The 25,812-nt window shown below is 35.7% G+C and overlaps 1 protein-coding gene across 18 annotated transcripts in view; it reads left to right on the forward strand.

The window, feature by feature from the left end:
* DNAJB6 (DnaJ heat shock protein family (Hsp40) member B6) overlaps positions 1 to 25,812 on the forward strand; it is a 116,966-nt gene that overhangs the window by 6,659 nt on the left and 84,495 nt on the right. For 4 of the 18 annotated variants that reach the window (XM_056799972.1, XM_056799970.1, XM_056799971.1 and 1 more), the window contains 2 exons: positions 3,313 to 3,394; positions 3,976 to 4,049. The exons of 8 other annotated variants lie outside the window; for them this stretch is intronic. The gene's annotated coding sequence lies outside the window, so the exon portion shown is untranslated. Of the gene's footprint in view, positions 1 to 2,781; positions 2,923 to 3,312; positions 3,395 to 3,915; positions 4,050 to 23,141; positions 23,187 to 25,812 lie in introns of those variants that run through there. 6 more of the 18 variants (XM_056799975.1, XM_056799974.1, XM_016426274.2 and 3 more) reach the window with 4 other exon arrangements.

Below are 25,812 nucleotides of genomic sequence, written 5' to 3' on the forward strand. Positions count from 1 at the left end.
CAGGATTGATAAAGAGTTGAAAAGGGTATCATTTGGAAATGACATACACGAAAGGCCTAGAAGAAGGAATCAGTTCTTGCTGGGTTAGCAAGCAAATTAGTTTGGTTAGGTTAAGATATTTTAGTGGGGAAAGTTTTATCTAGAAATATGTATAAGTTAAATGCTTGAATCCTTAGTTAAGGATTTTGTTTGATACATAAATGATATGGAACAATATTATTAGTTCTTGGGCCCAGGAGTGGACGTTATGAAAAGTTTCTAAAAGAGTATTTCCTTAGGTTTATAGAATTGGGAGTGAGGCATCCTAAGAGAGGAACAAATTTTATCAACTGTTAAGATAATTTTGGTGTCAAGATTACATTTATTTCCTCTTTAAAATTACATAAATAAGATAGAATATGATTTGAGGAACGAAACTCAAGGTTGGTACCCAGACATAATTATTAGAAAGATCTATATAAAAGTTTTTGGGAAATAGACTATTAGTGAGCTACTGCTTATGTGTAGTAGTAATCACTCACCTATGTAGAAGGTTAACCAGGTACTAGAAAGTAAACAAAATTTTCATGCCATCAATTAGAATAAATGTCATGAAAGATAGAGGTGTAGAGTATTTATTGAATATTATATGCCAGGAACTTTCAGCATGCTGGGTATGCAAATATGACAAGTAAGCAAAAAAGTTCATATCCTTGAGGGCTTACATTAGGGAAAACTCCTGAAATTGAAGGATTAGGTCCAGGAGACCATAAGTTCTAGGGCACAAGGCTGCTGTGCTGGTAAGGAGGTGAGGGAATACAGAGAATGAGTTAAGTAGAATGGGATGCTTTATGTTTGTATACTTGACTCTTGGAACAAACTTTCAAGCTTCCTAATGCCGAGCTTTTCGACACAGACTTTAAATAAGCTTGTTTTTTTTGATTTTCAGTTGTGTAGCAATTTGGAGAAGAACACACCAAAAAATGCAAGGAAAGAAAAGCAGCTGAGGGCAGGGAGAATGAAAACCTAAAAAGCTGATATAAAAATGCTGAAAACATATAAGTTCTTTAACAGTATGGGAACATATTTGTTTACCTTCCACTAGACCAAAGCAATTGATAATCATCCTGAGTTGTGAGAAAAGGGTAAATTATTTAGTATACTCATTTGAAGAACAGAGTTACATGAAGTGTGAGTAGTATTAAATTTGGATGTAAATTTTTGTGTTCAAATCCTATTTTTTGCTACTCACTGGTTGTATGATCTTGGGAAAATGACTTTTCCTTTTTGAGCTTGGCTTTTCACATGTCAAATTGGGATAATTTATACTGTCTACCTTATGTGGAAACTAGAGGGTTGTCTTGGAGTTTTGAAGGACCTGAATTTTGAGTTTCATTTCTTGGTAACTATGGGTAAATCACATGAATCTTTGGGTAACCTAAGTAACTTTCTAAAACAAGTTACAGTTTGTTAATCTGAGAGTTTTTACACAGTGAATTCCCACACTGATGAAATCAGTTTTGGAAACAACCCCCCCCCCTTAGTTGTGAGGAAGATGATTTAGAAACTTTAATAATTTATATAAATGAGTTATTAATATATTTTAGAAAAACTTTAGTGTAAAATAATTTGAGGTCCAAATTAGGAACCTTGGGAAACAGCTTTTAAGAAAAACTTATTGAAAATTTTGCATAGTTGATGGTCTTGTACTGCAGTTGTTTTGTTAAGTCAAGAGCTTTTGAAGAATGAGAAAAACAAGGCATTGAGGGGAAGTGTATATACTAGGCCAGGGTAAAAGTTGGAAAAAGTTCAAGGTGCACTGAAAGAAACATGATATGCTTTTCCAATCTAGTTTTGAATATCAACCCCTCCCCAACTAACTAATTATATTTATTTTCTGTGCCTCTCATAAGTTAAGTAAGTTAAGAAAGTTAAGTCTTGTGACATTTCTTTGTCCCTAGCTAGAAGATGCAGGTACCTCTGCTGAGTGATTTAGGAAGAAGATTAATTTCACTGGAGTTTGGAGAAAGGTGTTGTTTATCCTTGTCAGAGTAGCTAGATATCCTAGATGGCTGTTAGGATCAGTGAAGTGTTTTCCAATGAAACAAAGGGATGAATCATTAAAATATTTTATGAAGAACTCAACCTTATCTGAGCAAAAGTCAGATTGAAAAAAATGTTTATTTCCCTTCTAGAAATTACCTAGACTATGGATACAGCACTTAACCTTCTTTTATCTTATTATGAATCTTTAAACTAGGAGTAAAATATTTCTGATACAAGCAGTGGGTAAACTTTTAGTGTGGATTGTCAATTATCAGTTCAATCAGCAAATATTAAATGCCTACTTCATGCCAGCCACTGTATTATATATTTAAAGACCAAAGAAAAACAGTCCCCTTTCCACAAGGAGCTTGCCTTCTGATAGGGGAGGCACATGTATAGAAAAAGGGACCAAATAAAAGAAGAGGGAGACAGATGGAACCAGAAGGTTCTCTTGAAAGTTGTGCCTAGCTGTGTCCAGGCATAGGAGAAAGCCAGCATAAAACCTTGACCCTGAGGTGTGGAGCATTGTTGGAGGAGCCACAAATCAGTAAAGAGTGTGTTTTTGAGGGGAGTGATGATTAAGAAAACTGGGCAAGTTCGAAAAGGCTAAAAGATTGTGAAGAACCTTTAAATGCCACCATGTTATTTTGGCTTTCACAGATCACAATAGATCTATATGAACTTATTACTTAAAAAGTGCTTGCTGAAGTATTTAATTTCAAATAATTTTATCTTGTTTATAATATTTTGATTTAGTTTACTCAGATGCCTTCATCTAGGACTACCAAAAATGGAGGTCAGGGGAGAATCAATGTACTACAAATAAAAAAAGAATTGAAGAGATGAGTTATATGGCACCATTACATGATAGTCAACTGGAGTTTTCATACATTACTGGTTGAGTATATAGATAGGAAGGAGCATTGATTAGGGGCAATGTGGCTTCTTGCCTTAAAAATTTTGAAACTGGAATTTCCAAAGTGGAACTTTCACTATGAATTCTAATAACCGTTCAAATAAATAAATCATAGCTTTCCATGATAATTTTAATTTCAGATAATTTATAACTTATTTCCTGAAATGTTGCCTACCAGTTTTTAAAACTTTCATGTATAAATCAACAAAAACTTATATTTGGTGAACTTTTTTTTTTTGGTTTTTATTAAGTTAGAAATAGTAATTTGGCAATATTAGAGTTCTACAGACCTGAAGAGTATTTTACTTTTTAAATTGTGGCATATTTGTGGCAATATTTGTTTTCAAAACTATTTCTTGCCGTTTTTGCAGTTTTCCTGATCTTTAGTTTCCATGTGTAAATATGCTACTGGGTGTTAGAACTAAATATCATCACTTGTGAGGTGGGATTCAGGTATGATTTCATTTATTTAAAAAAAATCTTTTAGAATCACTATGGGATAGTCCCTAACTTTTTTTTTTAACCCATACCTTCCATCCAATACTGTGTATTGGTTCCTAGGCTGAAGAGTGCTAAGGGCTAGACAATGGGGTTTAAGTGACTTCCGGGGGTCATAGAGCTAGGAAGTGTCTGAGGCCATTTGAACCTACAACCTCCTCTCTCCAGGCCTGACTCTTAGTCCATTGAGCCACCCAGCTTGCCCTCCTTAACTTTTTTTGGAAGAGAAGTCTTTTGTTTTTTTGTTTTTTCTTTTTTTAAATATATGAAACCTTTATTAAGAATTTTTGAGTCCAATGTCTGGACTTAAATGAAGGGAGTAATAATACTCCTGCTTTCTTCCCATATGGAGAGAGAGCAATGGGGGTATATGTAGATTATTGTTAATCATGTATTATTTAATTAATATTAGGGGATATTGCTTGATTATCTTGAAAGAGTCAATAAATATTGAAACCTATATCTTTCTTCTTAAGGAATTTCTTTGTACTGAAAGTAATATATGGAATTTGTTGAAAGTTGTACTTCATTTTCAGTTGGCTGACTTTCATCCTGCCCTACCTTAATGCATTGGCCTGCAAATGTCTTTATAACTTCTGGACTTCATTAGGTATAGTATGTTTAATTTTGCAACAAATGGCTATCAAAAAGTAAAGTCAATAGCAAGCATTTATTAACCACTTAACTTTGTCCCATTGGAGAGAAGGGAAATAGAAGCAAAAAAGAAAAGACAATTAGGCTCTCAAGGAACTTATATTCTTATGGGGAAGATAAACTTTTTTTTTTTTAAACCCTTACCTTCCTTTTGGAGTCAATACTGTGTATTGGCTCCTAGGCAGAAGAGTGGTAAGGGCTAGGCAATGGGGGTCAAGTGACTTGCCCAGGGTCACACAGCTGGGAAGTGTCTGAGGCCAGATTTGAACCTAGGACCTCCCATCTCTAAGGCTGGCTCTCAATCCACTGGGCTACCTACCCAGCTGCCCCCTGGAAGATAACTCTTTTAAAGAAAGTTGGAGAGGGGAGGGAAGTCATTTTCTAGGAGGTAAGGTGGAGAAATAAGTCTAGAATCAGGAGTTGATCACCAAAAATAAAATAAGCATTTTCTTATACAGTAGAACAGACAAGATGATTGTATATGAAACTGCAGATCTCTTATGTGCAGCTTGCTTTTCTTTTGAAATGTTTGGTAAATTTAGCCTCATTTTCAAAGTACCCTAAATATCTGGTATTTCAAGGCTACTTGTGGTTTTTTTAATGCCTCATCTATCTGCTTCCATTTTTTTCCCCCTATCCAATTTCTTTTTCTGTTTCTCTCTTATGTCCTTATCTCTATGGCAAGAAAAATAAAAGAAAGGACTTCTAATAAATAAGCTTAGTCAAGCAAAACAAATCCTGATACTGCCTGTGTCTGAAAATGTATATGACATTCTTCATCTTGAGTCTCATCAACTTTGTGTAGAGGTCTGTAGTGTGCTTCATCAGTCTCCTCTGGAATTGTAATTATATTAATCAGATTTCTCAGGTCTTTCAAAGTTTTTCGTTTTAATGTTGCTTTTGTATAAATTCTTTTGGATCTGTATCAGCTCATACAAGTCTCTACAGGTTTCTCTGAAATTTTATTTTGTATTTTGTTATTACTGTTCAGTAGTATTGATGGAGACACTCATTTAGTTTTTCATTTCCTTGCAACAACCAAAAGAATTTTAATATTTTTTTGCATGTTGGTCCTTTCCATCTTTCTTTAATCTCTTGTAGTGGTATTTCTACGAAAGTTAAAGGATTCACAGTTTTTTAATGATTTTGGGAGCATAGTCTTGAAAAAAACTAAATTTTTATTTTCAGAATACTTTTTAGAGGAGCTTCACAGAGGAAGACTTTTCTGGGGAATGATTTCAAACCCCTTTTGACAATATTTCATCTTAATCTCTGAATACTCTTCCTGTGGTTTGTGAGTTATTTTATCATGAAGTAGAAATTGCTGTATCTGGAGTCAGACATGAGTTCAAATCCCAAATATACTATATACTGCTTGTGTTACTTAGGGCAAATCACTTCTACTCCATGGCACTCAAATTTCCTGAACTGTTAAGTGAGAGGAGGTTGGACAAGATGACCTAATGTAAATTTATGCTTCTGTGAACTCTTTTTAAGTCCATTTCATCTAGAAATCTTCAATCCTGTGATAACATACTTCAGGTATGTTTATTTCTGGGTGAGGTAATATAAGAAGGTACCCCTTTTATTTTGATTTTTATTTCTGGTATCCCTAAATTTGCATCTTGCTGTCCAGGATTCTTGATTCTGAATACTAGCCGCTCAATCTGAGCTCTAGCCTTGCATTTCCATTTTGACTACTTCTGAATATATCCACCTAGATGTCTTTTGGCCTCCCCCCCCCTCTTAAACTTGTATCTGAAATACGACTTTTTTTTCCTTTTAAAAATTGTTCCTTATGCCTCCTTTTCATTTCTCTTGGTAATAAATATTTCCATTCTTTCCTCCTTTAAAAAAGTTCAAAATTTGGGAATTTTTTCTCCAAAATATATTTTGCGTTTTATCCGTTTTTCCACTCCAGTTGCTATTACCTTCATTTAGGCATTTGTAAGCATTTTTCTGGACTATTATAGTAACTTGCTAATAATCTCTCTGCCTCCAGCCTCTTCAATTCTTCATTCAGCTCTCCAAATCATCTTCCCTCTGGGTGACTCTATTGTCTTTTGGATAGGCCCTTCCATTGCTAAATACAATCTACCAGTTCTCATTATCCTGTGTAAGCTAAATTGGATTTCTTTTGGCTGTTCCTATATCTCTTCCCATACTTTTCTTTCTAGCCCCTTATGCTTGGATGCATACATGTCTTTCCTTAACATTCATTTTAGTTAGGTAACATCTCTTTCAATAAGCTTTCTTTATTACAAGTCTCCCCTTTTAATTTCTCTCCTGGTAAAAAAAAATAATCTTCCCTGCTTTACTCTAAACCAGTCTGCTTCTCATCTTTACTTATGATAATGGAAGATATTCCTTTCTCACTCCAACCTCCATGACTGAATTTGTTCTCCATTTACCTTCTATCTCTTGGAATACCCACCCTCAAAGTTCTCAAGTACCACCTCCTTTAAAATACCTTTCCTGAGTTCCTTCAGTTAATGCCTCCCAGTCACTGTATTTTACATGTGTATTACATGTTCTTACTCTGGTCCCTAAAAGATGGGAACTAACTAATAAATCTCTAGAGCCTAAAACAGTATATGGCACATAATAGACATTTAAAAAAATATTCAGTCAGTTAACAAAGACAAAAATGAAACAATCCTTGCTCTGAAGTTTTATTCTTTTTTGGGAGAAGAATGTGTGTGTAGGTAAGTACAGAATAAATACAAAGTAGTTAGGCAAGGGAATATAGTGATAGTGGGGAGTATCTGGAAAGACTTAAAATTGAGAAGGTAGTACTGAGAATCTTAAAAGAAGTGGGAAATATTCTATATAAGTAGAGATGGAGAAAAGATACATTCCAATTATGAGGAGGTGGTGGAAAATTATTTATTATTCAAATATTATCCTTTCTGGGAATATATTTTCCTGAGTCCTCTGTGGATAGCAATGTTGCTTTCTTGGATTTTATGTAACATTTTGTTGCATCTACATTATTCTACAGTCACTTATGTATTTTGATGAATTTAAACCAGGCTTATTCTCTGAAACTACAACCATGGGCAGTCAGGATTGTGTTTTTACTTGGTATTTCCCTAGGTGCTTCAGGAATTTGCATTGAAATAAACATTTTGTGGCTTGGCTACAAGTACCTTTTTCCAACTGTGCCTTTAAGGTGATATGTCTATCTATCCAGAAATCAAAGTTTAGCACAATTTATTTTTGGATGGATCTGTGATTTTTGTCAGTGTTGGCCTTCACCAATGCAGATTAGCAAAGGTTCTGTAATCTATAGTCTTGGCTTCCTTGGACGCTCAGGGGGTTAAATGACTTGTTTGAGGTCACAGTAGGAGTCAAAGGTGGGGTTTAACTTCAAGTCTTTCTGATTTTGAGGTTAGGTCTTTATCCTGTACCCCAGGCTGGCCGGAGTATACATTTTTAAAAATTAACCATGGCATTTGGAAAGATGTTAGTGTTTATTTTTTTCCTCCAGGTAAATCACTGGTATAAATGAATTATAAAACAACCTTTTTCTCTCTTTAGAAAAATTACCAAAGGTATTTAACATTAAAAAGATTATACTGTAAAATGGATTTTGTAGTTAATGTAATCATGTTGTTCTGGGCACTATCCCATTGTTTATGTTGTTGAGCTTTGAAGTAACTTTTATTTTTTACTTTTATTTTTAAGGGTTTAAAATAAAAATAAAAAATAAAAGTTACTATATATTGGTTCCAAGGCAGAAGAGAGGTGGTAAGGGCTAGGTAATGGGGGTCAAGTGACTTGCCCAGGGTCACACAGCTGGGAAGTGTCTGAGATCAAATTTGAACCTAGGACCTCCTGTCTCTAGGCCTGACTCTCAATCTGCCCTCTGAAGTAACTTTTAGAAAGGGATGCTAAAGTTAATTTTTTCCAACTTTTGCTTACTTCACATATGGAAAAATCCAAATCAAATACTATAGTCAATACCAATACAAATACCAAGTCAAATAGATAGACCAACAGGTAGAAAATATGATTATAGATGCTGTGACTTGAGTTAGGAAGTATTTGATTACAGATTCTGTATTGCATATATGGTATGGGTAGGTTATTATTGAAATAATGGCTAATATGTTCATTTCTAGCCCTATTCAGGTGGTTAGTCAGTGGTTACTAATGAGTGTGATTGATGTACCTATGAGTAGACTTAAGTGAGATAATTATTAATACGTATGGAGAGGTATTATTAATACGTATGGAGACATTCATATGGGAAGGATGTAAACCAACATTTTTGGGGTATGGGCCAGATAGCTTATTTAGCCTACTTCCTAGAATGTGAAATAAAGGAATCACAGGGAATTTTAGTTCTTAGATGTAGGTTCAATTCCTTTTCTAGAGTCAACAAGGAAATATAGAGATCCCCAGTTTATTTAGTTTGAGTGTAGAAACCCCAGGTTTTGACCTTGTCACAGGAGAGGTTTCCCCCTGAGGGAAGGTCCCTCTTCACCAGACAGTGAACTTCCTGGTAGTTTGGGTGGGAACAGCTAATCCCATCCAATATTAAATATCCCTTTTGTCCCAATGGTTTCTCCCCCTAGGCTAAGGTCCATGACCTAGGTGACCCGGCCTTAGGCTGAGTCTTTCCCTTTTGTGTCCATTGTAGGGCATCAGCCCCTCACTATTATTCCTGTCTGGAACTCCTCATTTTCCTTTCTTACCATTGTAAAGTCAATCAACTGTCCCTCTCCAAGCCCCCAGGTCATCTAGAGTGGTATATAGGTTTCCCAACTTCTTTTGTTCCTGGGAGTCCATCCTGAGTCATTGGCACTCCCAGGGGCTGGTGACCAGGGCTTCTTGACTCTGTGCAGTCTTGGAAAGCAGTTCTGTTGTCTTATTAGTAGCGCTAACCCCTTTTCCCTTGATTAAAGAATGATTTTTGACTATTTAATAGTTCTGTGTTTTTTCTAGTTGACACTAGAAATAGGGATTTAAAACCCCTATAATTTATCCTATCAAGATAATTCTTTTGTCAGACTTCTTATATTTGTGGGGGGATGCTAGATAGTGTAATTAGAATAGAAATGAATCATAAGCAGAATACTAGTGTAATTGGTAGGAAGTTTTTTCAGAAGCATACTAGTTGATCATATTGGAATCGTGGATAGGATGCTCGAATTCATAGGAAAGCTACCGTTTTAATTATAAAGGTTGTTGTATTGAGGTAAGAGAGGTTATAGTTGAGGGATGAACCTAGGAAGAGGATAGATTTTTTGGCATTTATTGCAATGATATTAGCATATTCTGCTAGAAAAAATATGGCAAATGGTTGGTCCTGCAGTGTTTTCTACATTGAAGCCTGATATGAGTTCTGATTCTCCTTCTGTCAGATCGAACGGAGTCCCAGTTTATTTCTGCTAATGTGGAAATACATCATATTTTGGTTAGGGGTCATGTTGAGGTAATCATGTTTTCTTGGGTAATTGTTAGGTTTCTTAGGGTGAAAGCTCCATTAATAAGCATGATGGAGAGTAGAATAATAGTGTTTGTATGAAATTGTGCAACTGCTCATAGGGCTCCAATTAGGACATATTTAGAATTTGATGTTCATCCTTATAAAATTGAGTAAAAGGAAAGTCCAGGTAGGTTAAGATCAATTAGGGTATGTAATATGTAGATTTCTGTACTACTCTACTGAGCTGCTCTAATAGTCTGCTTTCATAGTTCTTAAAGGCTCCATCCCTTTGGATCTGTATTTATAGAACTTCAAGATATTTAATTGTTGTCCCTTTAAAATCGCAGCATAAAGATTTAATTTGTATTTTGAAGTCAATAATTTGCTGGTAAGTGTCTCAAATGATATTGGAATAGCATAGACTTTAATAAAACTGATATCCTTAGAATGAAAATATATAGCATAAGTAGAGTGTAATATGAAGTAAGTGAATTCTAAGATGTCAAAGTTTGCATAAAAAGATTCTGAAAATAAATTTCGTCATTAGTGTGTGAAGTGGAAATTGAAAATCCAAAGTATACCCTCTTTAACCATCATTAAACTATCACTTAAAATGTAATGCTTTATTGAGAGAGAAATGTGGGGGCACTGCCTCAAGACATTGACCCAAAGCAGACCCCCCCACCCCCCACCAAGAGTTACAGAGAGAGAACTAGCCAAGTCTGCCTCTGAGGTACTAGGGGACAGACTACCTCTCCCTTTGAATACAGTCTGATATAAAAAATATACTCTGTTTTTTCCAGAGACCCTCCAAACTAGAATGAACATTTTAAGAGGTTGGAGAGAATGTTGAATGGCTTTACAATGAACACATTTATTAACATCTACAAGAAATTGGAGAATAGTTTTACTTTAGGATACATCCAAGCAAATCAGAATTTTAAATGATCTGGAAGTTGGAGACTGGATTATCTAGGGGAGGCTGATGTCTAGTCAAGCCTTTGGGCCATTGGGCTTGACTTCCTGGAAGCTTCAAAAGTTACTATACAATACAAAACCTGGGTACTTCTGGGTCTAAGAACTGCCCTACCTGGAACTCCTGCCTCAGGCAAATTCCCAAACAATTCAAAAAGGGTGGAGTAATGTCTTATAGGGGAGCTTGAAGAGAAATGAATGGGGGTGGGGAGAAGGGAGGAATCAGTTTCTAGTAACTTTTGGAGATGCCTGTAAATAACTTGACCTCCACACATGGAGAAAACTTTGACTTTTGCTGAAGAAATTAAATTTTTTTCATTTCTTTTGTTCTTTTATCACATTTTCTAATGTACAAACTCCTTTACCTCCTCCCATAGAACAATCTGTTACAAAAATGGGTCTGGGGTCCAGCATTTCTAATGACTCCTTGCTTATATTTGTATAGAGCTTTAAGGAATTTGTATAGAGCTTTAAGGATTGTAGTGTGCTTTTCTTGCATTAACTTTATGAAATATGTCAAGCATGTTTATCATTTATTGATGAACAGACTTAAGGCTGGTGTTCACAAAATTTGTCAGACTCCTCCTAGTCTAGTCTTCCATTCCCACTGCTTTAGCAAACTCTTCCTAAATACCAATCTTTTGACAATTAGCTAACTGTGATCATGGGCAAGTCACTTATCTCATTAGACACTAAAGATCTGAGGGGGTCTTGTCTCAACTGGGATGTAGATCTTAGGGGGCAAAGGGAATATGAATTTGATAGAAAATTGCTCTGTGCTTGTGGAATAGTGATTACATTGGAAAAGTGCAATTGTTGCAGAAAGAGCCCAACTTACTATTTAAATATTTGGATATTCCTTACTGATGGGAAATGCTGGGCCCTGTATATCCATCCTCCTTTTTAAACATTTGTTTCACATTACTCATGAGAAGAACCAGAGTTCAGATTTTGAAGTGACTGAAGTTTATCAAGCAGAGAATCTAATTCTTAATGATTTCCTGAATTGATTCCTGAATAATACCTCGACTTAACCCATAGCTTGTAGAATCTTCCTCTATATTGGAAACTTTATAACAAGCACTTAATTAATAATAAACATTAACTGTCTTCTATGTGTTCTAGGTACTGTGCTATGAACTGGGGATACAAATATGAAAGAATCCAGTCCTTAAAGAGCTTAATGGAGGAAGACAATACACAAAGCCAAAAGGGGGTGTGACATAGGGGCATGGTGAAGTGAAATCCAAAATAAGGGCTGCCAGAGAAGTCAAAGAAGTCCAGAAGAGTGCTGCTGGGTGGGAAATGAGATTTCAGTTATGTCTGTTATCCTTAAGTTTATGGCTTCCACCTCCACAGGATACTGATTGGGTGTGAGTAACAAGGTTAATTGGATCTTTCAAGATGATATGTCTCAGTGGCAAGATTGCTTGGAACTTGATGGATGGAGAAGTAAAACAAATGCAAAAGCTGCCTGTAGGGTAGGAAATAAAGCTTCTGAGATGTCTCTTTGGTCCTCCTAAAGTGGAGGAAATTTAAAACATTTAAAAGTTATTGATAGAGGTGGTGGTATAATTAAAAAAAAAAAACATTTATGGAGGAGTGGGTTGCATTTTCCCTCTAAAAAATATAGCCTATTCAGCTAATTTGAAATGTTTTTTTAATAATGCTGTCATTCTTCCAAGTCATGCAAGTTATTCTGACTCTTCCTATTTCAGGTTATTCCAGACTCTTCCTTCTCAAACACTTTCACATCTAATCAGAAACCTAATTCTACCTCCAGCATATCTGCTAATATTAATCTAATTCTACTCTAGTTAAGGCTCCTATAATCTCAATCCTTAGACTTATATAATTGCTATCAAACTAATTTTCTTAATAAATTGAGATGATCAGATTAGACTATGCCATTCTTATAAACCCTAAAAAAATTTTTTTTAACCCATCTCTTCTGTCTTAGAAATGATATTAAGTATTGGTTCTAAGGAAGAAGAAGAGTTATGTAATTGGGATTAAGTGACTTGCCCAGAGTCACACAGTTAGGAAGTGTCTAAGGCTGGATTTGAACCCAGGACCTTCCATCTCTAGGCCTGACACTTTTTTCCTCAAACACTTTGCTGTCCCTAGTAGCTGTATATTTTATCCTAGTAGTCAAAACTATTTACTTTTTAATTCCATCGTACCTCTTTACAGTCTTATTTCACTCTGAACTTCCATGTACTCTGTAGCCCTTGATATAGCATTTTGTCCTCGTGCTTCTGTGTTTGTTTTTTCATAAACATAAAGCCATACCTGAGATTTTGATTTGGAAATCATTAGGTCATTTTGTCCTTTTAATTGATGTCTGTTCTAAAATTGTGGTGCCTAGAGTTGAACATAATATTCCAGGTGTGATCTTACCAGGGCAGATTACAGCAGGAGTTTCATCGCACAATTCTTATTTTTGTCTGTTATCATAAATTCACTTGCTTTCTGGGTTTTACTCAAGCCCGTTCCCTAATTATTTGGAGCAGGAGACTTGTGGGTTATTCAGCAGTTAACAAAAGGTGATTTACTTAGCCATAGCAGGAGGACAAACCCAATTGATTTCAGCTGACTGAATCTCCTTTCCCTAAGTTGCTCTTTGGTCCAACATGCCTGGAGCTGCTCATCATGGTTATATTACGAAATATGGTAAAGTTGATATATTTTGTCAGATTGATCAATTTTGCAATTGACAAAAAATGATAAAAATGATGCCAGTAATCTGAGTCTTTAGTCTTAACCCTGACCTATTCAATTTTTGAGCATGGTTTCAATACCTTTTAGGAAAAAGTAGGGCAAGAATTAGGGTAGTGCTTGTACTATAAAAGTTTATCTTAACTTTATTTTTTTTAAAACCCTTACCCTCCATTTTGGAATCAGTACTATATATTGGTTCCAAGGCAGAAGAGTGGTAAGGGCTAGGCAATGGGGGTTAAGTGACTTGCCCAAGGTGAAATAGCTAGGAAGTATCTTGAGGCCAGATTTGAACCTCCTTTCTCTAGGCCTGGCTCTCAATCCACCGTGCCACCCAACTGCCCCAAATTTCTATTTTCTATAAACCCCTTATCAAGTTTACATATAGTATTTTGTGTTACTTGTTCTCTTTTTATTTTCACTGCTACCAATGGCTTGATAAAAACTCTCTACTTTCCCCTTCCAGTTTACTCTGTACATAGCTTGTCAAAGTACTTATTTCTTGTAGATCTTGAAATGATACTCATGGGCATGAAAGAAATCAATCTTCTGTGGTTCCCTATTGCTTACTAAATAGAGTTCATACCCCTTTGTCTGGCCTTCCAGGGTCCCTCTCTATCTGATGCTAATCTATATCATGTTGGAAAGTATACTATATCCTCACATTCTCTATTCCCAGAATGCCCTCCCTATCTATCCACTTTCAAAAGCCCAACTCACATGCCACTTCAAGGAGCCTCATGTGTTTCTGATATGACACAAGAATGCCTTGTTTTGATTCTTTGTAGTATATGTTTTTATGAAATGATTGTTTCTATCTTATCTCCCTTGCTAGTTTATAAGGAGAGGGAATGTCTCTGAATACCTTTAGTTCCCCAACACATAGGGCCCTATATACGGTAAATAATTAAAAATCATTCATGAATTTTGTTGATTTTTGTATTAGTCATAAATATTTGTGAAATGCCTACTGTCTGGCACAACTGTATTTGGTGCTGGAGATTCAAAGAACAAAAGAGGAACAGTCCTTGCTCTCAAGGAACATGTCCTATTAAATGGTGTGGAGAGAAAGCTTTTCACCTAACTATGCCAGCATCTATAGAGAGTAGAGATACTGAGTTGATAACAATCGGGGTTAGGGTGGTTAGTTTAGGAAATAATTCATATATGTAGGAGTTGATATTTGAGCTGAACTTTGAAGGAAACTAGGGACTTCTTGAAGGAAGAATGTAGTTCATGGAGGAAGAATGTAGTTCATTCCAGGAATGACTGTTCAAAAGTGGCGATGGGAGGAGAGCTGTTTGTAAGAAATAGCATGAAGGTCATATTTGACTGGACCCAAGAATGCATGAAGGAGAGTCATTTGGGGAAGTAAACCCAGAAAGGTTCTTTAAATCCAGGTTGACAAGCAGATGAGTAATTCCTAAATCCAGGTTGAAAATGGCTTAGAAGTCCAAGAAAAGGAGTTTGTATTTGATTTTAATAGGCAAATAGAAGGAGTCCCTAGAGTCTCTTGAGTGAGAAGAATATGGTCACATCTATTTGTGTATGCTTCAAGAATATTATTTTGGTAGCTTTGTGGAGAATGAATTGGAATAGGGAGAGATTTGAAGCAGGGACACTTATTAGGAAATTAATGAAATAATTCAGACAAGAGGTAGGAAGGGCCCTGAACTTGGTAAGTTTCCCTATGAGTGGACTGAAGGGCATGTCTGCAAGAGGTATTAGGATATAGAGTCAACAAGATTTAGCAATGGCAACGGATTGGCTCTGTGGTGTGAGAGAGGGAGAGATATCAAGAATAACTTAAGATGATTAGAAGGTTGGTAGCATTCAGTAGCAGTTGTCCAGTTAAGTTGAGGGGCTAGGTTGAGGATATATGGAAGTTGAGAGTTGTGCTGTGAACATATGAAATTTGAATGAAGACAAACCTATTTGAACTAATTAGGTTACCCAGTAAGAGTATATACATATGGAGAAGAGAACAGAATCCAGGAACTGAGACTTGGTGTGTATACTCATAATCAGTAGGTTGGATATTGCTGATTTTATTTAGCTTATAGCAAAGGATTTTGAGATAGGTATTAGAACTTGGAGATTAGTGTCCTGAACACAGGAGATAAATGTGTGAAATGCTGCAAAGAAGTTATAAATACTAAGTATTGAGAAAAAGATCGTCAGTTCAATTCAGTAAACATTTATTAATCACAATATGCCAGACACTGATTCAGATTAAGAAGGACAGACCTTGCCCTTGAGGAGCTTACTATCCTAATGGTATATGACAACACACCAAAAGGATACTGGAAGTGGGGTGTACCATGAAGTGTGCCAGCGCAGGTACATCTCTTGATCCATGGAGTTGAAAGCAGGCAGAGACTGGAGAAAAGGAAGAAGACTAGGAGAGAATAGTGGAAGGTATCTAGATTTGAAAATATAGATTGGGGAAGAATAAGGAGCTCTTGGAGAATGGCCTTTTTTCTTAGTAAAAGCATAGTAAGAGGAGATCAGAGAGGTGTCATGCCAACCTGGTATGACAGCTCACTCAATGAGAATATTGTCACTTGATTAACAAACAGTTTAATCTGCATGGGGGAAAATAATCTAGCATTTGATTATTCACACATTAATCAGTAAGCACTGGTGTACAAAAATACCACAATTCTTACCTTCAAGAAGGTTACCTTTTCGGGGTATAGAAAATATCTCTGGGAATGATAAAATTTCTAGGGGAAAAAAATTTTTTTTTGTGGGCCAGGCGAGGTGTTGGATGGAAAGACTGGGAAATAGTAGCACCGGAACTCAATCTTTAAGAGATATGCAGGGGGCAGCTGGGTAGCTCAGTGGATTGAGAGTCAGGCCTAGAGACAGGAGGTCCTAGGTTCAAATCTGGCCTCAGACACTTCCCAGCTGTGTGACCCTGGGCAAGTCACTTGACTCCCATTGCCTAGCCCTTACCACTCTTCTGCCTTCGAGCCAATACACAGTATTGACTCCAAGATGGAAGGTAAGGGTTTAAAAAAGAAAAAAGTACAGATGAGGAAGTGCATTCCAGACTTTGAGGGTCAAGCCAAATGTGAATCTGAGGAGGCATAAGATGATAGGAGGTCCAGTTTCTGAATTATTTAGTGGTCGAGGTTGGTAGAAATAGGGTTGTGGAGAATAAATAATCAAGAAACATTTATTCCTTCTGTGTTATGTCCTAGGGTTATAAATACAAAAAATGGGTCATTCTTGTCTTCTAGGAATTTGTAGTTTTTGGGGTGGGGGGACTACAACATGCTCACAAAATGAGTGATATTTGCAAAATAAAACAAAGATTAATTGGGAGTCTTATAGGATTTGCAACTTTGGGAATTGAGAAAGACCTCTTAAATAGTAATGTATGTGTATGGCTAGTGATGGTGGGTGGGACATTAAAACTCTTGGGAGACAAGTTCCAGGAAGGTGTAGATGAGGGCAAGTATCTTAAATATGGAGACAGTCTTTAAAAAAAAAAATCAGAGATATTTTATCTTCCCAATTACATGCAATAACAATTTTCAACATGCATTTTCTGAAACTATAAGATCAAAATCGTCTCCCTTCCCTTCCCCCCCTCCTCCCACTTGAGATGGTAAGCAATTTGATCTGGGTTACTTATGTGTTATTCAAAACATACTTACATATTGGTCACTGTTGTAAGAGAATACTCATAAAAATCAAAACCTCAAAATAAAATCAAACTAATGTGAAAAATAGTATGCTTTGTAAATATGGTTACCTTTTGGGGCTGGGTCATGGGAGGGGCATTTAAGTACATATGAAGCCTAGAGAGAACAAACAATTGTGAAAGGTGTAGATTAAGTTCCAGCTGCACTCTCCTGTACCCCAGGATGTGGAAACCAGGGTAGTGTAAGAAAGATGGACAGGGAAAGTAGGTCTCTCTGGAACAGAAGCAACTGAAATGGGCAAACTAGATTGGGGAAAATACCTATTTCTCTCATCTTCCCTTCTATCTGTAACTCATAATAAATTCATTAAACCTATGGCCAGACTCATATTTTAATTAAAACAAACAAAAATAGGAAAGTTAAAAGAGGAAAAAATAATGTTCTGTTTTAACCATGCTGACTTTGAGATATTCTTATGGGATATGCAAGTGGAGATGTCCAAAGCTTGTTGAAATGCTGGTCTGGAACTCAGATTAAATAACAGTTGGGAAGGATTTTGAGTAATCTTTGTTAAAATCCAAGGCTGGAAAAGTAGATTTGAGCAGATTATAATAGAACTTTAAATGCCTGGCTAAGGAGCCTTAGTTTAGAGAATGTATCTGAATTATTGGCACTTATGTATTGTTGCTTAGGACAATGCTTGGTACATAGTAGACCCTTAAAATTTATTGATTAATAGGCTTCAATTGAAAAACTCTTGGGAATGTGAATTTTTAGATTTATTCCACCCTCCTTAGGCTTTAGAATTTTAGCAACCAAGGAATGTATACATCCCTACTTAAGGATTAACTGTAGGGGAGGATGGTCTATGACTGCATGTGCTAGCAAGTGACAAATCAGAAACTGACTCACCCCCTGGACTGTCCTAAGCCAAGCTTAAGCCACCATTGGTACATGTGAGACCGAGGAAGTGATGTATGTAAAGAACTGCCTATATATGTCAGCAGCTTTGGAGCTTTTGGCAGCTTTTGATATGCTTGTGGTTTCGCCAACTTTGACATTGGAGGTCACTGGGAGTAGCTCTTTAGCAGGTTTAGGTGAGGTGTTTTCCCTGAATGGTCCTTGGTGAGTCATTAAGGCTGACACCCCCTTTCCTTTACCTCCTGAAGGCACTATCCTCTGAGGGATTTAATCTTCTGAGAAGGCCCCTTGGCTAAGGCCTCTGAACTTCCCTTGGCTTACCCAGGCTGGAGAAAATCTTATATTCTTCCCTTCTTTTCCTTCTTCTTAATTTCTACCGTCTATTGTAATTATTCCACCATAAAATCCCAAACTGAGTTATTTTATTGGGTTTGAATTTTAATCCCTGGAGATATTTTGGTGTTAACTAGAGAATGCACTGGGGAGAGAAACAGGCAGGTGGATTCTTCAGGAGGCTATTACAGTATTCTTAGGTATAATGTGATAAGAGTTTATACCATGCACTGTGTGATGGAGAGAATATGATGTGTAGGGGAAATACATGTGATGAAATGACAAGATTTGGCAAGAAATTGAATGTGGGAGTGAGTACAAGAGGATGGTGCTTGGTTGTTAGGGAGGGTGGTGGTACCTCTCATCAGTATTAGGGCATTTGGAAGAGGAGAGATTTTTAAGAGGAAGATCCTGAGTACAGCTTTGGACATGTTCCATTTGAGATGTGTGTGTGGGGGGGACATGTAGGTCAAGATGTCCAAGAAGTGGAGATTGGGTCTCTGGAAAGAGAAATTGGAGTGGAAATTGAACCCATGGGAACAAATAAGATGACCAAGTGAAATTGTCTAGAGCCAGTTGATGGGCACACATTTTTTAAAATACAAGAAAACTGTGCAAATATATATACAAAAACAAACTAGCTTGTGAATTGTACAAAATTGGCTACAGACTGATTTTGTTGGGGTAGTAGTTTGCTTGTCACTGATGTGTAGGAAGGAAGAGAAGAGGGTCCAGGACAAAGTGGTGGGGGACTCAGCTAAATCAGTAGAGCCTGAATGAAGAACTCAGAAGTAGGAAGAGGACACAGATAAAAGTGTCATGACAACTTACAGAGGAGCAAATATCCAAGTGGTGGCTATTCCCAGTGTCTCAAAGGCTGCAGAGAGATCAAATCAAGGATGAAGATGGTGAAAAGATTTGGCAGCTAAGAGATTATTGGTGATTTTGAAGAACAGTTTTGGTCAGTTGGTAGGGGGAGAGGCTATTTAAGAATGTTTAGAAGACAGTGAAAAGAGGATAACTGATTGTAGGTAGGTTTCTCAAGGAATTTGGCTCTGGAGGGGAGGAATGAACAGGGATGTTAGGAACAAATTAGACTTGTAAGGATAGCGGAGATACGGATAAGTTTGTAGGTGAGTAAATCATTTGTTTAAACCCTTGTGACCAAAATGGAGAGATGACTTGGATAAATTTGAGTATTTAGAATTAAATTATTTGACCAAGAATATTGATTTAAAAATAGATTTATAGCAAAAGATTATCGGCAAAAAGATCTCTAGTGGCATGCTGCAGAGTTCTGGCTTTGCTTTTTTTTCTTTTTGTTCAATGTTTTTATTAGTGAATTAAGATAATAAGTGAAGAGACTTATCACAGAATATGGATTATCGGAGATTGTCTAGTTGAGTCTGTACCTGAATCTCCTTTCTTATATGTACCACTAGTGTTCATATAGCCTTTGCTTGAAGATTTCCATCATAGAAAAACTTGGAAGTTATACATAGTAAGCTGGGAGGAATATCTTGCATTTTGAATTATAAAAAAATAAGAGTCCCAAAATGCTAAAACAGAAACCTAAATAACCAAAGACTTTAATTTCATTGATCCATATCCATCCTGGTTGATGGGAATTCCTTCCACCAAAGCAGATCTCAACCAGATTTCTGTTGGAACTATTAAGTGGTGGATTTTGAACCCATTACTTACTGGCAAAGACTAATGATGGCTCATTGTTTCAGTGAACATAGAGAATGATAATAATAATCTTTCTTAGCATTTAACAAAATAGGGCCAAATGAAGTAACAAACAGCAATACAATGCTTCCCCCCTGCGAAGTTCAAATGAGAAACGGTAAAACTGCAAATCTTAAAGTATTAGTAGCATTAGTAGCAGCAACAGGCTCAGGGTATTGTCATTGGTGTTGATAGTCCTACCTTTCTGATGATTTTTACTGTCCCTTCTCTTTAGTTCTTTGACAAGTCAACAAGCATTTATTAAGTTCTTACTTAATATGGCACTGCTAAGCATTGAGACTACCACTACAAATACAAACAAAAAAGACAGTTTCTGCCCTCAAGGCGATTACCTTCTAATAGGGAAGCCCATGCATGAAAAGAAACTGCAAGGGGACATGATAGATAGTTCAAAGGGGAGTGGAACTTGGTGAGAAATGAAGAGATAGATGGCTGTCCTAGGCCAGTCCTCTCCTTAAATGGAGGTTTTGGGAAGAGTTCTCCAAGCACAGAGAGGGAAGAGCCCCAGAGGCAAAGGGTACTTCTGAAATGTGTGTTCTAGGACTGGAGTAATCTTCAGGATGAAGATGTCTTGGAGTTATGATGCAGAACTCTTGAATGCAGACTACTTGGGAATGGAGGGTCTTATTTTTTACATCTCTTAAATAAATCTTAATAGAAAAATAAAGCCTCAGAATTTTTAGAGTTGGAAGGGACTAGAGTTAATAACTAGTTTAGGGATTGTTAACTTTTTTTTTAACCTCTGGCAATGTCTGGTAAAAAAAGCTTGGTTCATTTCTCAGAAATAATAAATGCTTAAAATAGTGTAGAGATTACAAAGGAAAGGTTATACGGTTACCAAAATCCAAATTAATTTAAAGAGTTAATTAAAAAAAAGGCTAACAGATTCCAGGTTAGAAACCTGAATTCTCCTGTGACTCCATTTGTAAAAGGAATAATATCTGACTTAGTTTGTGCTGAGAACTCTGCTACTTTCCTTGAGGCATAAATGGTGTAAGGTATGATGCCTCAGGGAACTTAAAATATAAGACTGAATCAAATGAGACAACGAAAAGTAAATACTGGACTGTGTAGAATTGAATGCTAACCCAGTAAAGACTTTCTATGATCATAGAACTTTATGTTCATATATTTGAAAATCAATGTAGAAACAATTGACAGGCTCTACAAAACTGCTGCTGACCTAGTTGTAGGACTACTCATGACAAGAAAAAAATTGCTATACAAAAATAATTATATCAGAATAAGTGATAACATTTGCAAGAAACTGGAAACAATAAAATGCATCCATCATTTAGGGAATAATATAAGAAATGATGAAATACGAAGTAAAATGGGAGGATTTATATAAAATGATGCTAAATGAACAAAGTTCTAAGAATAATATACTTAAAGCAACAATTATAAGAAATAATAGGAAAATTAAGGAGACACAGATAGTCCTTAAAAAATAATTAAACTCATGGTGGAAGTTCACGGTTTATGAGAAGTCATTTTTAAAAATTCATTTCTATTTCTTTAAACATTTGTACTTGTTGATGGTTCTTTAAGTTCATAATAAATTTTTTTTATTTTGCAGATTAAGTACTTTTAATACTTTAGAGTAGGATCAATGTCAAGAAGTACTTCGCTTTATTCTAATCTTATCACATCTTTTCTCATCATTCTTAATAGTTCAAGTATATTCAATAAGAACATTTCTACAGCCTCCAAAACTAAAAAAAGCTGTGAGAATTAAAATGATTAATAAAAGTGTTTTGTATTTTTAAAGAGCGCCCTCGTCGCATTATTTAAAAAGTGCCTGCTAGGATAGAACACTTGATTGTTCTTATAAGAGTTGTCTTGCTCTCAAGCATTTAAGCAGAGGCTGAAAAGGAATTTTTATGTCTGCCAATTTCTGAAAATGGTAACCATTGCCTTCTCTAAACTATAGTAGTTTTTGGGTTTTTGTTGTTTTATGCACACATATATACATACACATATACCAATGCATCTGTTATGTTATCTTTAGGATAATTATTAGAAAATATTTAATTATTCTTACATATAATTTTTCTGCAGCCCCTTATAAGACCATTTCTATACTGATAGTAAATACTACTTCATACCCCCAAGTTACACTGTCACATTTAAAATAATATAATGTAGAATTAGAAAGATTTTTCTTGGGAAATTATTACTTTGGGATATTGGTACTGATTTTAAAAAGCATACATTTTTCATCCCTGTATGTATGTACACAAAGATTCCTACTTTAGGAAATATGAAAGTATTTTATAATTTATATAAATAATACTGACTTTTTTGAGGGAATGACTACAGCCTTGATTGCATTTTGATTTCAACCACATGCAAAGAACTGTTATAGTAGTTGCACAAATATTTATTGAGAAATTCATCCTTTACTTCCCAAATGGTGAGAATTATTTTGGTGTGTATGTTTATTTAAAACAGGGATAGTTTATTTGTGGCCTGAAAAAAACAATTTCTTACTTTACATATGAATCTAAAATATCTTGTAGTTAAGATCATATGATTTTGATGACAAATTCGCCCTTATTTATATATTTGTTTTTAAGTGGGCAAAATTTAATTTAGTGTTTTTTAGCTTCAAAATTTTTTAATTTAATTTAGAATATTTTTCCATGGTTCATGTTCTTTCTCTTCCCATCCTCCCCGTAGCCAATGTGTAATTCCTCTGGGCTTTACATGTGTCATTGAGATATGATTTAACTAGAAGAGGTTTTAGAGTTCACATAATTCTATTTTTCAGATGAGGAAACTGAGTTCCAGAATAGTTAAGTTGCACTTCTGGTATATTGGGACTCAGGTCTATCTGCATTTAGAAAGCAGGAAATCTCTTGCATAATCAAAAGATCTCAATGCCAATTAATGACCACACATAATTTTTAAGAACTTGTCTTAGAATCAATATTGTGTATTGGTTCTAAGGCAGAAGAGCAGTTAAGGGCTAGGCAATAAGGATCAAGTGACTTGCTTAGGGTAAACAGCTAGGAAGTATCTGAGGCCATATTTGAACCTAGGGCCTTCTGTCTAGGCCTGACTCTCAATCCACTGAGTGACCCAGCTGCTCCATTTAACTTCCCTTTTTAAGTCCTTACAAATGGGGGGGGGGGGGAGTTATGCTAATTTGCCATTATCTTTGGCCCGTAATTTAAAGAATTTGACTTTTGCCTGTTCAGAAATTGGGATTGTGTTTGCCAATCTCCACTCCTGAGGCATACCTGTTTGGTTTTTTCAGAAATCATTGAAGGTGGTTCAGGGGAACAATTATAAGGCTGTAAAGGTAGGTTGAAGCCATATTGTGAAGACTTTTAAGTACTTTACAAAGGTATTTGTATTTGATTCTAAAGGTAAATAGGGAACTATTTCAGTTTGAGAATAAAAATTGTTTATTCTCTTACTAAATGAAAGGCAGCTGGTCAGGTGTTTGTTAAATTGAATTTAGTTGAAGTTACATACCAGATTTAAGTTGCTATTTTTTTATAAAGAGCTTACTAAACATTTATTTTAAACACCTGTTTTTAAAATCTATTTTATATTTATATATATTTATCTTAGATATGAATATATATTTACATTTTTTAATACACCTGCTAAGGAGATGTTTTCTACAATTCATTGTACAATTAGTCCTGGATAGTACTCTTGTTAAAAGTATTCTCTGCATACATAGAGAAATAAAATCTAATAAGAGATAGGCAAATAATTTTATTAGTACATTTAAGAGAAACAGTACAATGGATTTGGATTCAGAGGACCTGAGTTTGGGTTGCAACTTTTTAAACTTGGTTTGGGCATATGAGAAAAGTCATTTAACTTCAACCCTTAATTTCTTCTTTTGAAAATGAGATGTTACTTCACAGGTTTAATGTGAGGACTGAGTTTATGAAGGGCTGGAAAACCTTTCTAAAGGTGGACTATGAGAGATGCAAAACCAACAACCTTTGTCAGATCAGAATATGAGAGTCATTACTAATTTAGAGTGAGTTCAAGTGGCTTTGAATAGTTGGAATTTCAGTTTAACTTCAATGTGTAAGAATTCAACTGTACCCTGGAATAGTATGAGAAAAGGTTTGGATGTGGGATAGTGCTGGTGGTTTTCAGGAATAGAAAATAATAAAGGGAATAATGTTACAAAACAAGATAGGAAAGTAAGATTGTCTATTGTGGAAAGCTTTTTGATACTAAGCAAAATACTTTTAAACTTTACTTGTTTAGTAATAGAAAAGAATTTCCAGCAGAGGAATAATAGCATGACCAGATTAGGCATTGACATGTATTGCAGCAGAAACAAAAAGGAGAGAGTAAAGATTTCTTAAGAAATTCTTTCAGGTAAGTCTCATTGGGTGGTGTTGACAGCTTGCTCTAGAGTAGTGGAAATGGAAGTAGAACAAAGGAAGATGAATAGGAAAGATTTCAGTCTTCATTGACAAGTTGAATGAATAGTGAGAGATAAGTGTTTTAATTCTGAAGGGGACTGAAAGCTGGTAATACTGATAGGAACAGAAAATTCAGAAGGAAAAAAGTGTTTCAGAAGGAGTATAATACATTAGGATTTGGACCTTGGAGGTTCTGGCAGGACATTCCGGTAGATTTTAGAAGTCATCTTTTCAGATGTCAGCTTGAAGCCTCTTACATGAATGAATTTGCTTAGGGAAAGAATTCATAGTAAACTTTTGTTAAGTGCCTAATGTGCAAAGAACACCCTCACCCTCTTTTCCTTCTGTTGAATGCCAAGAATTATAAAACAATTGAGGAGACATCAGAATCTAGGAGAGCACCCTTGCCAGGAATGGAGTGATCTCAGGAGAGTAAAAAGAGTGTTGGTAACTTCAGGAATATGGTCAGATGTGTCGTTCTTCAGAGAGGCCAAAGGGAAAAGCATTGTTAAGTTAGAAGGGTCCATATAGCTTAACCCCTTCATTTTACAGATGAAGGAGCAGACCTTGGGGCTAAATGAATTCCCAAAGCCCAGATTCTTTTAAGAGCTATCTTAATAGAACAAGGCCTGGAGAAACTCAACTCCTAGGTACCATTTTGGCTATTGTGATGGAAAAGGAAAATGACAAGTTGGAGGGAATGTGGGAAATGGAGTTGAACTTATTCAGCCATTTTGGATAGCAATTTGGAACTGTGCCCAAAGAGTTATAAAGTCATATGCTTTATCCAGCAATACCATTACTAGGTCTGAATTTCAAAGAGATAAAAAACAAAAGGAAGAGGATCTATATTTATGAAAAATATTTATAGCTCCTCTTTTTGATGCCCATCAATTGGAGAATAACTGAACAAGTTATGGTATATGATTGTGATGGAATATAATTGTTATAAAAAATCTCAAGTAGGATGATTTTAGAAAAACCTGGAAAGACTTATATGAACTGATACAGAATGAAGTGAGCAGAACCAGGAAAATATTGTACAGCGAACAAGCCATTTTTAACAATATAGTGATCCAAGACGATCCCAAGGACTCATGACGAAAACTGCCCTCCAGAGAGAATTGGTGGAATCCAGGACAAAGTATACATTTTCTTCCATATTAAAGGACTAATATGGCAAAATGGTTTATGTGACTGCACATTTAAAATCTATATAAGGTATGATTACCTTCTTGGTGATTGGGAAGTTAGAGAAATGGGGACTCAAAACTTGTAGATAGGTGAGAAGTATAGAGCAAGAGGTTGAAGATGCATGGAGGAGTGGGAGATGATTTTTGCTATAAGGACCTAGATGTATAGGGTGGATATTGATTGAAGTGGGCTAGAAGAAATATTAGTCTTAGGAAGGAAGAAAAAAATAATACTTCTTGTTTTCTTAATAGTAATATTTACCATTTGTGTCCCATAAGTTATCTAGTATAGTAATATCAATTTAAATAGAAATGGGGATTACCACATTTTGACATA

This window comes from Monodelphis domestica, chromosome 5 (genome assembly GCF_027887165.1).
Source record: "Monodelphis domestica isolate mMonDom1 chromosome 5, mMonDom1.pri, whole genome shotgun sequence".
NCBI lineage: Eukaryota > Metazoa > Chordata > Mammalia > Didelphimorphia > Didelphidae > Monodelphis > Monodelphis domestica.